A 13006-nucleotide genomic window follows, 5' to 3' on the forward strand; every position below is an offset into this window, starting at 1 on the left:
GGACGATGATGATGATGGCCGTGATGATGGCTAATCAATCATGTGACTCATAATAGGATACGAGGGCAATCTGGCAGTGATATCTATCACCCCATTGATTAGCATAGGTGATTCAGATGATCTGGCTAGCCAGGCGGGCGTCGTCTTCTTTCCCCCTCACCAGTCCATGTGCCTCTTTCCCAGGGGTGACATTCAAACTTTTTAACAACGGGTTCTGTGAGCGTGGTTAGGTGGGTGTGGCCATGTGACTGGGTGGGCGTGGCTTCTTTTCTTCTTTTCTTTTTTTGCAGCAAACACCTGCCTCCCCCATTTTTTTTGCCTCCTGGGCCTCGGGGAAGTGTCCTGGGGGGGGCGTTTTACTCCCAGGAAGCTTCTCTGGGGCCCAGGAAGGCAAAAAACAGAGCGAGGAGGTGCGCCAACACTCTCCTGCACTCTGTTTTTGGGCCTCCTGGGCCTCAGGGAAGCCTCCTGGGCAAAGCAATAAGACAGCGAGTGGGATCCCGGCACAGCTGATCGTTGGGAGGGAGAGAAAAAAAAAGAAAGACCTTAAGGAGTGACTGGGAAGGGGACAACGCAGTCAGCAATGTCGAGGATGCACGGGACATCACGCATGCATGATAAGGACTGTCTGGGTGGTGAGGGGTGGGTGGGAGGAGAGGGTTAGGGTCAGCCAGGGGCATTATTTGCCAGTTCTCCAAACTGCATAGAATCGTAACAGCCAGTTCTATAGAACCGATCCAAAGTGGTAAAATCCCACCCCTGATCTTTCCCAAACCTGCATGCTTAATGGAAGAAGATGACCATCCCAGATAGAAGGAATGCACTAACCTTTGGTCTCCAAGATCACAACAGATGGGGACTACAGCCAAAACATTAAAAGGCGCTTGCTCCTGGAGAGGAAAGCTTTGGCAAATCTAGACAGCATACCAAAAAGGAAAGACATCCCCCTGCCAACGAAAGGGTGTAGAGTCAAGGCTATGATTTTCCCAGTTGCAATGTATAGCTGTGAAAGTTGGACCATAAGGAAGGTTGAGCACCAAAGAATGGAGGCCTTTGAACTCTGGTGCTGGAGTAGAAGACTCCTGTGAGTCCCTTGGACTGCAAGGCGATCCAACCGGTCAGTCCGAGAAGAGATCAACCCTGACTGCTCTTTACAAGGCCAGATCCTGAAGATGAAACCCAAGTACTTTGGCCACCTAATGAGAAGGAAGGACTCCTTGGAGAAGAGCCTAATGCTGGGGATGGTTGAGGACAATAGAAGAAGAAGAAGGGGAGGACAGAGAATGAGGTGGCTGGACGGAGTCACTGAAGCTGTATGCATGAGCCTAAATGGACTCTGGAGGATGGTAGAGGATAGGAAGGCCTGGAGGAACATTGTCCATGGGGTCATGATGCGTCGGACACAACTTTGCAACTAACAACAACAATCTTTGGTCAAGTGTGTACAATAGCAGGGGTCCCCTGCTTGCTTATAATGTGACTTCCACTATCAATAACTAGAGGAACCCTAATGGAGAAAATGATTAAGGAACTCTTCAAAAACATCAGCGGGGACCATTAAGAAGAAGAAATGTGGCTAGAATAACAGAGTTGGAAGGGACCTTGGAGATCTTCTAGTCCAACCCCCTGCCTAGGCAGGAAACCCTACACCACTTCAGACAAACGCAACCTGTACGGTTGTATTTTTGTTTCCTGTACTGTAAAGATCTCTCATTTAAGCATGGGGAAAAACAGATTCAGTTTTAATTTTAGAAAACAGGAGCAGAGGAAGTTTGGGAGGATAGAAGCGCCCATCAGCTAGCATTGTAACTCCTCGGTTCCTCGGGGAGATGGTTCCAACCCATTTAATCTCTGCAATATACATATAATGGCAGCTTATCTTGCTTTCCCACTAGCTCCAGTGACTGAGCAGATGGAATCGCCCTGGAGAACATCAATTTTGAGTTTTTGTGAGTATTGTTCTTCAGCTTTCCTGAACTTGGTGCCATTTCTGGATGCGATGGAGTGGTTACAGTCATAAATTAGAAAACACAGTGGCTTTTAATTCTGGAAGCTGACATCTGGCACATCTGGAGGGCACCAGCTGTGTGAAGAAGGCCCCAGAAACATCTCTTGATGCTATCTGATGCGCACTGATGCGGCTTTATGCTCACCGTGTCTAGGGATTATGGGAGCTGCAACCCCAAATATAAGCAGTCCTCAAATACGACAACTGAGCCCGAAATTTATGTTGCTAAGTTAGACATTTGTGAAGTGAGCTTTGTCTCATTTTATTATTTTTATAAAGTTTTTTTATTTTATTTTAAATACAAACATTTCATCTTCCATTTAATGGTGTATCGCCTGGGTGCAAATATCTTTTGCAATAACAATCAAAATTTACAGCTATATTCATTATTTTGATATGAATTCTCTATTCTTATCTTATTCTTATCTTATTCATATACATAATATCTCTATCACTATAACGCTGCTCTTCTTAACATATTCAATTCTATTAACATATTTTCTGTATTTCACTAATCTATCAGCTATTTCTAGCTTTCATATTTTTTTCTCTAGCCATCAATAAAATAGTTTCCATATCTTGTAATATTCAGTTTGCTCCTTCTCTTTCATTGCAAGTGTTAACCTATTCATTTCTGCCCATATTATTTGCCCCATTTTATGACCTCTCTCGCCATAGAGCTGTGATGGCGCAGTGGTTAGAATGCAGTATTGCAGGCTAATTCTGCCGACTGCCAGCAGTTCAATTCTCACTTGTTCAAGGTTGACTCAGCCTTCTGTCCTTCCGAGGTTGGTACAATGAAGAGCCAGATTGTTGGGGTGGGGGGTGGGGGAATGTGCTGACTCTGTAAACCACTTAAAGAGGGTGTCAACTCATAAAATATTTCTCTGGTCCTTTTAGAGTTGCCAACAGAAAGGGTGGGGGGAGCAGTGCAGCAGCTTGCAAAACCGAAAGCTCATTCCATAAATGTTTTCAAAGATAGTAACCAGGTGACCGAAGTTTCTGCCATGCAAAATTCTAACTGGAGAGCACGATTGATGACTCTGGGCTAAGGATGTGTCCCATCGGAGGATATGAATTATGATACACCCAGCGGGTGGGAGGAAAACCAGGGTCAAGGGTGACAATGAATGATGCGTCTCAGAGTCGGCTACACCCAGGTAGTGCCGGACATGTTAACTCCCAATAAATCCTTTTGAAGTTTTGGAAGTTTGGCTCGAGACTCAGGATTTAATTGGGGTAACTGGCAGAATCCTGACAGAGGGTTGTAACAGCACTGTGAAGCGGTATATAAGTCTAAGGGCTATTGCTATTCGTTAAGTGAATCACTGCAGTTGTTAAGTTAGTAGTCTGGTTGTTAAGTGAATCTGGCTTTCTCATTGACTTTCGCTCATCAGAAGGTCGCAAAGGGGGATCATATGACCCCGGGACACTGCAACCGTCATCAATATGAACCAGTTGTCAGGGATCTGAATGTAAATCACGTGACCGTGGGGATGCTTCAACGGTCACAAGTGTGAAAAACGATCCTCCCAAGGTCCCTTTTTTCGACGCCGTTGTAACTTTGAACAGTCACTAAATGAACCGTCGTAAGTTGAGGACTATCTTCATCTCTGGGGCTTGCAAAATCGCTCAGTGGACTTTAGCAACAGATATAGAAGCCTACAGAGGTTTAATTTCTCCCCTTTTTATTGCTCCAACTCCAATTCCAGGGTAGAGACGGACTAAGAGCAAATGTTAGATTCCATTTTTTTTTCTTCTTTTCTTTCTGAAGGGGCCCAAAAAAAGAAAGAAAATGTAGGCAACCATCCCTATTACCCAGATGTCAGTTTCTGTGATTTTGTACCAGACGGGGGAACATTGCATTTTCTTTCCGTCGGGCTCCATAAACGCATTCGCAATGACAAAATGGTCTTGCAAGTGATTGGATTTACCCAAGAAGATTGCCAGCCGAGATAATGCCTCCTTCAACACCAAGGGGGCTGCGCGTTCAGGATTCCCATCACCCTGGCTGGCAGTGCCACCTTTGGATCAAAAAATGAAATTTGATTCTGGCTGCAGATAATGACTTCCACACCAGCCAGAAATTTTAGAGCAAAGTTCAGCGGCCAGAATGTGGCAGAGACGCCTTTCCTTAATTAGCCTTCTTGCTCTCTCTCCCCGCCTCTCTCTCTGTCTATCTCTCCTTCTCTCACTCTCTCTTTTTCTCTCCTTCTCTTTCTCTCTTCTTTTCTCTCCTTCTCTCACTCTGTCCTCCTTTCTCTCTTCTTTCTCTCTCTCCTCTTTCTCTCTTCTCTCTCTCCTTCTCTCACTCTGTCCTTTTTCTCTCTGTGTCTGTCTCTTTCTCTCCTCTCTTTCTCCTCCCCTCACTCTCTTTCTCTGCTCTTCCTCTTTCTCTGTCCTTCTCTCTCTCTCTCTCCTTCTCTTTTTCTCTCTCCTTTCACTCTGACCTTCTCTTTCTCTCTCTCTTTTCTCCTTTCTCCTCCCCTCACTCTCTTTCTCCTCTCTCCTTCTCTTTCTCTCCTTCTCTTTCTTTCTCTGTCCTCTCTCCTCTTTCTCCCTCTCCTTCTCTCTCTCTCTCTCCTTCTTTTCTCTCTCCTCTCTCTCTCTTTCTCTCTCTGTCTCTGTCTCTTTCTCTCTCTCTCTCTCCTTCCCTCACTTTCTCTTTCTTTCCTCTCTCCTCTCTCTCCTTCACTTTCTCTCTTCTTCTCTCTCTCTCCTTCTCTCACTCTCTCCTTCTCTTTCTGTCTCTGTCTCTCTTTTACTCCTCTCTCTCTCCTTCCCTCACTCTCTCTTTCTCTCCTCTCTCCTTCTCTTTCTCTCTCTCTCTCTCTCTCTTCAAAGAAAAAATCCAGAAAGTCCGGTTGCCTCTTGAAAAAGCTTTTGGGACACCATTGCTAGACAAAACCATGATCTGATGTGACCTCTTCTAGAGTTCAGACTCTACTCTGAAGGAAATTCTCAGGAATCCAGTTCAGGAACACTTTCTTCTTAAGAAATTAAAGCTAGAAAAGCCCAGCTGTTAAAGTTGGGACTTTGAGAATGCGTTTTTCCCCAAGCTAACCCTTTTCCAAACCATAGTCTCTGCGAGGAAGACAGTTTCCAGAGGATCACAAGTATCTCTGGGAAGAATAATTCAGTTGTAGGGATTGAATTAATGGCTAGAGAGATAACCAGGCTGTTTTTATATGCTAGTGCCTGCCTGTGTGGTGAGAAAGATCTCTCTAATGTGCTTATCTACGGAGGCTGTTTTTCTGGATACCATCTCAAACGGCGTACCATTTGCAATATATAATAAGCATAAATGAACTGCGGTTAAGACAGATTCTGATGAATGTGCAAAATGGATGCCTTCCAGGGAGATTAAGGGGGTAGTTTATCTCTCTTATCATCAGAGCTGTCGGTGTTTCTCTATTATGTCTTTTTTCCTCGGCTGCTTTGGCGAGCTGAAAAATGTTTGTAAGAAGGGGAGAAGGAGGAGGAAAAAGAGGAAGTACACGCAAACCGTTTATTCTGAGGAGATAGATAGAGGGAGGGAGGGAGGGAGGGAGAGAGAGAGAGAGAGAGAGAGAGAGAGAGAGAGAGAGAGAGAGGAGTTTTGTCCAATTAATTAGCTAAATTGTGAGTGCATTTCAGAGAAGATGCAGAGACGGCGAACACAATTCCAGAGTTTTGCTCCTAGGGAGATGGAGAAAAGGCTGTTTTTTAAAAAAGTACATATTTCCCAATTCTCCAAAGTTCTTACAAGCCTTGTGTTGAAAAGCCGGCTGGGATGTTCGCCTCCCAGGATACCTGAACTGCAGTTAATCTGCCATCAAAATAACAGAAAGGATATGCTAAGGATTCTCCAGTGTACTGTCAGCTCTTTGGAAATGCAAAGAACGCCAGCTGCTACAAAATGACACATTTTACACACACACACACACACACACACAAATCCTCCTTAGCATTTGCATTTCAAGGCCTTTAGAACTTGAAGGTTAGTCTAGTTCTTCCAGAGCCTGATGCCTCCTTGGCAGGCTCCCACTACAAATATTGCAGCCAAGTAGTGAGACATTTTGGGCTTGGACAACCTTGAACTACGCCGCCTATGGTTGGACTTAAGCGTAGTACACAAAATTATCTGCTGTAATGTCCTACCAGTCAGTGACTACTTCAGCTTCAACTGCAACAATACAAGATGACACAACAGATACAAACTCAATGTAAACCGCTCCAAACTTGATTGCAGAAAGTATGACTTCAGCAACAGAGTGGTCAATGCCTGGAATGCACTACCTGACTCTGTTGTTACATCCTCAAACCCCCACTCCTTTAACCTCAAACTATCCACTATTGACCTCACCCCATTCCTAAGAGGTCTGTAAGGGGCATGCATAAGTGCACAATTGTGCCCACCATCTCTGTCGTAATGTCCCCTTTTATTTGTACCCATTTCGTGTAATCATAATCATGTTCTAATTATATCTGTTATCTAATACATGATTGACGAATAAATAAAATAAATAAATGAAATATGGATGTGGATGCTTTCACCTGACAATTAATGAGGCTGGGGAAAACCTGGACATTTCCAAGGATCTGTGTTTAAAGTTAAAATTAAAGATCCTTTCCTGAAAATTGAGTAGTTATTGCTTCTTTGGTCTCATTCCCTTATGTGCTAATGGAGTCATTCAAAGGTCCTCTTGAGTTTCTGGTACTTTATTTATTGATCAAATAAATTATATAGTCACTAATCTCTGCTGTGAACGTCTTATGGCATCAGGAAGGGCATCCGCCCAGTAAATGTTCAGCTCCATCCAATTGCTCCAACTCTACCCTGAATTAAGAGATTACAAGGTCGTAAAAATACAGTTGCTCATCCCACAGATATGACTCTGAGTGGCACATAAAAAATTTAACATTAAAATAATCAAAAACAAACATGTACAAGACCATGGGAGAATGTGTCAGAAGCTTAGTCATAGTCCAACTCACAGGCTTCCTGTCACCAAGTTCAGGACAGCATTGGTGGTTTGATGACCAACTCTGAAGTTTTCTTGAAAAGACAAATAAGCAGCCTCCTCATTCTTCTTCTTCTGTTGATCTCCACAGACGGTACTCTGGTTATTCTAAACAAAGCAAGAATCAGGGGGGAAATGTCAAGATTAGCTTTTTACACGTTGCTGCAATGATCGTAGAATTGAATCACCCACTAGTATGTAGAGAAAATTTGATTATGTTCTGTCAAGTCATTTTTGACTCCTAGCAACCAGATTTTTTTTTCTCTGAATAGGAGAAAATAAAAGACTGAATACAATACTCCTCTCTTAAAAACAACAACTATAACAGACTTATTTGCTTGGTCGTGTCATTTCTCCTCCTTTCTTGGGGAACAGATCCAACTTGTCTTCAAATGAGTTAAATTAGGATTCTTGCTTTCTTGTCCGAAAGGAGTTTTTCCAAAAGGCAACTGGGCTTTCTTGGTTTTTCCTTGAAGAGGTTTCGCTTCTCATCCAAGAAGTAACTTCAGTTCTGACTGAAGGATTTTTTTTATTTGTTTGTTTGTTTATTTATTTGATTGATTTGTCAATCGCTTACAAGATAATAGGTATAAGTATAAATATAGTTATGAATACATGGAATGGATACATATAAGAAAAAGAATCAATAGGACGGGGACGCTTATGCACGCCCCCTACAGACCTCTTAGGAAGGGGGCGAGGTCAATAGTAGACAGTCTAAGGTTAAAGTTTTGGGGGTTTGTATTCCTTGTAGTCATCTGCTCATTAGCACTCTTTCTGAGAGTTGTCGAGCCCACTTGGAGGTTAATCTGTGTCCTCAGGGTCACCTAAATAGTGCAAATTGGTGTTGAAACCTTGGAACTGTTTAAAGGACTAGAGGAATTTAAAGGAAATTAAATCCTTCCATTTTCCACCATTCAGTCAGAACCTCTTGGATGAGAAGCGAAAACGTCTTCAAAGAAAAACCAAGAAAATCCAGTTGCCTTTTGAGAAAGCATCTTTGGGGTAACCATGATCTGGATGACTTGAGATTCTCCATGGAAACTCTCGCTTGTGGCTTCATGTACAACTCTTGAAGGGGACGCTGTGTTTCCTGACTTTTCCTGCTCTCTGCTGACATTCGTTTTGCTTAGTAGCAAATCCGTGGGAAGAAAAATGCGCTCTGCCTGATATTCAGAAAACAGCAAGCAAACACATTATACTTCTACACCACTGACCATGGGAAAAATGCACCGACAGCTGAATTGCGTTAGGAAGTTCTTTTTTCCAATACTCAATTTTTATTTCTAGTTTCCAAACCCTGAGCTCTGTGTTTAAGAGACCGTGTTGAGAGTAGTTTTCGATGGTGATGGACCGCATATTGCAATGAATAATAAAAATGAAACAGAATAAGCAGCCAGCCAGCCATCCTTTCTACGTATTATATAGTCCCTTTCGGGGTAAATGTTATGCAATACTTGGGTATGGCGGGGAGGGGAAGGAGTTAGGAACGGAAATAAAAAGGAGGAGAGGAGAGGGGCAAGGGAGGAGAGGAGGAGGAGATGAGAAGAGAGGGAAGAGAGTAGAAGAGGCAGGGGAGGAGAGGAGAGGAGACAAGAGAGGAAGGGAGGAGAGGAGGGAAGGGAGAGGAGGGAGGAGAGGAGACAGGAGGGGAGGGCAGAGGAGATAAGAGAGAGAAGAGGGGGAGAAGAGGAGGCAGGAGAGGAGGGAGGGAAGGAGGAGGAGGGAGGGAGGAGGAGGGAGGGGAGGATGAGGGAGGAGATGAGGAGAGGGGAAGGAGATGAGAAGAGGGGGAGGAGAGTACAAGAGGAAGGGAGTAGAGCGGAGGGGAGGGGAGGGGACAGGAGAGGAGGGGAGGAGGAGGGGAGGAGATAGCAGAGGAGGGAGGAGGGAGGGGAGGGGAGAGGAGCCAGGAGAGGGTGGGGAGAGCAGAGGAGGAAAGAGAGAAGGGGGCAGGCAGGAGAGGAGGGAGGAGAGGAGAGAGAGGGAGAGAGGGGAAAGGAAGAGAGGGGAGGAGAGAAGCAAGGGGAGAGGAGGAAAGGAGGGAGGGGAGGAGAGGATGGGGGAAAGGAAAAGGAAACCAGCTCCAACTAAATCTGCTGTACATCCATAAACATTAGTTTACATCAGTAGGGTTTTTTTTAACGACGTTCCAAAATAGATCCATGATGGTTTTACGTAGCATTCTCTAATGCACTGAACCCTGGCTTAATGGATCTTGGGGTTTAATGGATTTTAGACAGATCAGATATTAGGGTTGTTTCTGTTTTTTTCCCAGTTGTTGTTCTGAAATCGCCCTCATTTAACTGTCTATTCTTCTAAACGGAGGGTTGGTCTGTTAAATGAATATTTTATTGGAAAGCCTGCCATCGATGTCAATGGCATAATTATACAAGTAGCATAAATGGACGCAGGCGATATAAACGGACTTTGGTGAACCGCCCTTCCCCATAGAATCTTCAAGGTGTTATTGTATGTATGGATTTTTTTTTGGGGGGGGGGGTGAACTTTCTTGGCTCAGAGCGAGAGTGGTCTCCATTCCCGTTGTCCTTGCTGGTTTGAGGAGATTAAAGCTTTTCAATATTATTTTTTGTTTTAAAAAAGAAACTATAAATGCTGCTTCCCATTTCTCCAGGGACCCCTTTCCCTCTTTGCAAAGAAATGAAAGGGTTTTTACAGAGACCCTCATCCCACTTCCAAAGGTCACTTACACAGCGATGGAAAAACTTGGGTAATCTGACGTGCAAAGTTCAGAATGAATCATTCCCGCATCCCAATTGCACAGATCACAGAAAGGGTAAAAATAATAATAATAAAATGATCCTCACCTCAATGGATCCTCTCAGGTCTTTCTGGAAGGCGTTTATATATTATGTCGTCTGGTTGACTCCTTTCCCCAATTCAATTATAAAACATGGTTTACCGAGGTTTCACCTGTCGAAAGCCAGACTTCTGGGCTGATGGAGGAATAATTGCATTTTTATCACTGGAAATGTTTGAGCTGATTACAGCTGTCAGTGTTTTCCCGTCCCTCTCGGTGCCTGGGGAATTCGAAGTGGGTGCATGTCAGGCCTTCAAATGAAACTTTACAAGGTGATGCCACCTTTTCCCTGAAAACACGTTTCCCAGTGTCCCAAAAGTGCTGTTTTTCAGGAGGCAACTGGACTTCCTTGTTTGTTTTTTTCCTTTGAAGATGTCTTGCTTCTCATCCAAGAAACTTCTTCAGCTCTGACTGGATGGTGGGGAAATAAATTGAATGGAGGATTGATATTCCTTGCAAACAGCTGATCATTGGCATCCTTTTAGAGGGCTGTTGAAGAACTTGGAGGTTTATCGGTGGCCTCAGGGTCACCTGAGTAGTGCAAATGGTTCCTGGAGCCTGCAATTTTTTCTTCACGGAAAATCCATTCCTACTCCGCAACCATTCCAAGGGTGCTCATCCCAAGTGGCATAGCTAAAAGTCTGTAGCAATTCTCGATCTTTCAGGTCATTCCCAGTGGATGAGGAAAGGCTGAATGAAGGGATCTGCAAGCATCAGATGCTGCTTGGAAAAAATGTAATACTCTTGGCTCTTTACCCGACCCCCCCTCCCCCCAAAAATATCTTTCAAGACTTTCCATACACCCCAACAGAACTAGTTGCCTCTAAGTCATTGCTTTTTACCAAAACAGAGACAATTTGGTTTACTGGTTAGGGCACCATGCTAGAAACCTGGAGACTGGGAATTTTACTCCCACCATAGGCATGAAAGCCAATTGGGTCAATTCCCAGGAATACAACATCCAAATATTAGATGGACTAATTTTGCTGAAGATAGGGCATCTTATAAACCAGTGCCCTCTCCATCTTGTGTTGTCTTCTTTCTTTCTTTCTTTCTTTCTTTCTTTCTTTCTTTCTTTCTTTCTTTCTTTCTTTCTTTCTTCCTTCCTTCCTTCCTTCCTTCCTTCCTTCCTTCTTCCTTCCTTCCTTCCTTCCTTCCTTCCTTCCTTCCTCCTCCTCCTCCTCCTCCTCCTCCTCCCCCTCCTCCTCCTCCTCCTCCTCCTCCTCCTCCTCCTCCTCCCTCCTCCTCCTCCTCCTTCTTCTTCTTCTAGAATCTATTTGTGATCCTCCAATTAATTTGTCCCCTGCTGCCATGAAAAAAATTGACCTGTCATTTTCAAAGATATAATCTTTGGCTGAGTGGTAACTGTTAGAATTAATTCTTCATGTTACTCCTTTGATGAGCTTCCAACCTCACCTTAAAAGATTATGATTGTCATTTTCCTTTCTGCATTTTTTATGAGACACGTTTACTCCAAACTACGTTTGACAATCTTGAAACTGTTCTCAGATGACTCTTTCTAAGAGCAGCCATATGGAAATATAATTTGAAAATCCTACAGATCCTGTTTAGATTTATACCGTTTTGGATTACATGTCAAAGTCATTCTCATGCCATCTGCAAGATTTCTTGGAACGGGTTTCCCACTGACACCCACTATCAAGTGAAGCATTCTTTACATCAAGTTATCAGAATTGGTATATGTTACAAATGCCACAGAACTTAATTTATCTCATTCTTTTTGAATCTAGATACTTACTGTACCAATTCCAGAGGATAGTAGCAGACTCAGATGACATCCAAACACACATACGTGCAGTCAGATTGGAAAACATGTACGTGTTATCCCAAAGTGCATTGCTAAGTGTCTATGGAGGTTCTCAGTCATCCAGGTCAATGGTTGTCTCAAAGGTGCGCTTTCCAAAAGGCAATTGGACTTCGTTTTTCCTGGAAGACATTCCCTTTTCTCATCCAGGAAGCTTCTTCAGTTTCTCTACCATTCAGTCAGAACTGAAGAAGCTTTTTGTACGACAAGAGGGAAAGTCTTCCAGGAAAAACGAAGTCCAATTGCCTTGTTGTTGGGAAAAAAAGAAAGTTTGAAAAAAATGAAATCCACCATCTCTTCCTCCATTTCTTCCTCCTCCTCCTCCTCCTCCTCCTCCTCCTCCTCCTCCTCCTCCTCCTCCTCCTCGATTTCTTCCTCTTCCATCCCATTTTCTCCTCCACCACCACTTCCTCTTCCTCCTCCTCCTCCATTTTCTCCTCCATTTCCTCTTCCTCCTCCTGACTAGCAAATGCTGTGCAGTTTTTTACAAGGATCTTTTGGGAACCAATTTATGCATGACATTTGGAATTGCCTGGTGACTTCGGAGTAAGTCTGCTCTTCCACATAATGTGTGGATGAAATGTCATGCTCTTGCCATGAAAAAAAAGTAGAATTAATGAATTATAAATTAGCAAAAACAAAAAAAAAACAAAAAACAGGAGCGACGTGCAGAAAAAGAGTTGGCATGACTCTTCATAAAACGAATGAATTAATTTTATGGAGATGTTCCACAACCATGAAGGACTTCGTTAAATCTGTGTGGCAGGGCACATCTATGCTTGAGTGACATTCTGGTCAGACGTTCATGGAGTAAAGCATTAACCTACAAATTGCTTCTTGATTTCTTTAGACTTGAATCTACGATGAGACAGGACCTCATACATGGTCTTGGATGATAAATCTAGCAGTCGGATGTGGGTGAAATTCAGTTGGGAAATAGCATCGTTCGAGCCAAAAGTTGGCCAGGCCTGCCCGACAGTTATCAACTGCCTTTGGAGTCGGAGATCAGTGGGGCAGAAGATCAGCTGGACCTTGTTCCCAGTGGGCGCATGCATAGAGCTGCCAGAGGAAGGGAACAGCTAAGGAACAAGGGTCAACGGGAATAAAAGCTCAGGTAGACGGTGAATGGCCCCTCCCAGAGGGAATAAAGAGGAGCGAAAGGGGAGGGGTGTTTGCAAGAGACAATTAGTTCAATTCATTAGGGTGAAGATCTGTTCCTGTCTTCTTGCCCAAGTCATTGCTACTACAACGTGGCGTTTGGAAGATATCAGCCTGGCAACTCTCCAAGCCTGTTAAAGGTCTGTAGTTGTGAAATCTCTTGAAAGACTGTTTGCCGGGACTTTGCTGGA

This window comes from Pseudonaja textilis, chromosome 11 (assembly GCF_049901715.1).
Source record: "Pseudonaja textilis isolate UNSWEBS1 chromosome 11, rPseTex1.2, whole genome shotgun sequence".
Taxonomy (NCBI): domain Eukaryota; kingdom Metazoa; phylum Chordata; class Lepidosauria; order Squamata; family Elapidae; genus Pseudonaja; species Pseudonaja textilis.